This window comes from Lepus europaeus, chromosome 11 (genome assembly GCF_033115175.1).
Source record: "Lepus europaeus isolate LE1 chromosome 11, mLepTim1.pri, whole genome shotgun sequence".
NCBI classification, from domain to species: domain Eukaryota; kingdom Metazoa; phylum Chordata; class Mammalia; order Lagomorpha; family Leporidae; genus Lepus; species Lepus europaeus.
Window position 1 is genome coordinate 100524284 of NC_084837.1, and position 1976 is coordinate 100526259.

Sequence of the window (1976 nt, forward strand, 5' to 3'; positions counted from 1 at the left end):
TTCAACTGAGTAACTGTTCTCACTCTGATTAAACTATGTGAAACATAAAATGTACAACAATTTTTCCTTGCTTGTCTACTTGTGGAAAGAATTATTGGGCTCAATAAAATGTGAAAAACACAGTAGTTTGCTTTAAATGCAAAGATTAACTGTTTTGGCTCAACCGTAACATAACAAATAAAGTGTCTACTTAGAGAATATAATAGGAAAAGGTTCACATATATACATGGATATATTGATTCATTAAAATATTCCTTAAATCTATCTCAATGTATCTTTACAACCCATAGAACTGATCTTTATTTTAAAAAAGTAAAAATGATGGAGTAGAAATTTCATTTTACAGTACTTTATGTTTTTTTAAGTTTTTCCTTAGGATTTAAAGGACATCATTGAAATGCTGCTTTTCACAGTTTGCAAAGTCCACCTGAAGCTTTCATTCTTCATCGTTTTGCTTCAATTTATGGAAGACACCAAATTTATCCTTGGAAGTCTGTTTAGTACAGCTGTTAGAATTCTGGGTTCACTCTCCAAGTTTGGGCCTCTAGTTAAATGCTGAAGAATGTTAGAAGGGTTCTGTTTTGAGTACCAAGGGTTGCACTGTGGTTCACCTGTGCATCTTCAGCCAAATTTGTGGACAGAGGTTGTCTACTTGGAAGATGGGAAATTGTTTGATGAGTTCCATGTTCAGAAACTGAAATAGAAGTCCTCTTTAAAGCAGTGGGAAGATCATCACTAGGTCATTCTCTTCTATTCCAGCCATCCCACATCACCACCTCATTGATTTGTTCTTTCCCATATGTAGTATAACTTGGGGGTTCTTCATTCTCAGCTACTTTTGGAATATTTTTAGCTACTACATGATCATTCACACCTGATTATTCTCCATCATTTGCTTGAACTTTGTGAGTCTCTTGATTTTGTTGAAAAAATTGGTCTGCTAATTTTTCTTCATATCATGCTCTTAATTCCTTGACCTGCTGTCCACACTGAAAAGTCTCATATGCTAACCACTGCACAAGGAAAGTACTTTTCTGTCTGTAGTGCTGAAGCTGATCTTCTTGTGGAAGAAACTCCTGATTAAGCTCAACAAGTTACCCCTTTAAATGATGTAGGTCTGCTACCTGATATGAAATGCTGTTCTGTAGTTTAACCTTGTCATCTTCGCATCTCTTCCCCAGACCCTCCCAGCCAGTAGGTTGCTGGTGAGGTGACCATAATTTGGCCCCTCTGGTACATCTGTTTCTTATGCCTGCCCACCAAGAGCAAGAGATATTCAGATATACTTCTTCAGATGCCTGCGGGCCATCTCTGTGCACTGAACCTGGCCCTGCGGCTCCGTCTCCTTCTCTGGAAGCAAGATGTGTCAGGAAGAAGTGCTCTAGTAGTAAAGGCCAGGAAAACAATCACTACCAGAAGCACCAGCAGCATAAAGGAGGGCAGACAGCCAGCCCTTGGGTTGGCCTCAAAACCCAGCATGGGGTCAAACTGGGCTGTACCCTAAGGCTTCACAGCAATTTGCAAGCAGAAGCTCAGGTCTCTGAGAAAATTCTCTGTCCCACATATCAGTGAAAAATTTACAATAATTATAGAATCAACTTTTTCAGAACACATGAAGCTAACTAAAGGCCTGTACAATCTATGGAACATATATACACCAGAAAAATAGCTACTCAAAATGGTCAAAGTGCCTCAATGGCATTTTAACTTGTCCTATACCCATCCCTCTCTCTCCAACTGCATGGTAGCTTTGAAAAACCACACTGTGAAATAAGTCAACTGGGTTATGGTTCTGTCAAAGCTTTAGCCCCAGAACACTGTCATTATCTGACGTGGATGATGGTTTTTTGGAGGACTTTACCTATAAGATTATTTGAACTAATCAGAGCTCACTTGGTATGAAGAGGCCCATTCCTTAGAGGCATTTGTTCAAAACATTTAAAGGTAATTGTTTAACTGAGCAACCAGCAACCTGA

General features: G+C 39.0%; 1 pseudogene; it reads right to left on the reverse strand.

The window, feature by feature from the left end:
• Positions 1–379: 379 nt before the first annotated feature.
• Positions 380–1479, reverse strand: LOC133769624 (protein GOLM2-like; annotated as a pseudogene).
• Between the last annotated feature and the right edge of the window lie 497 nt (positions 1480–1976).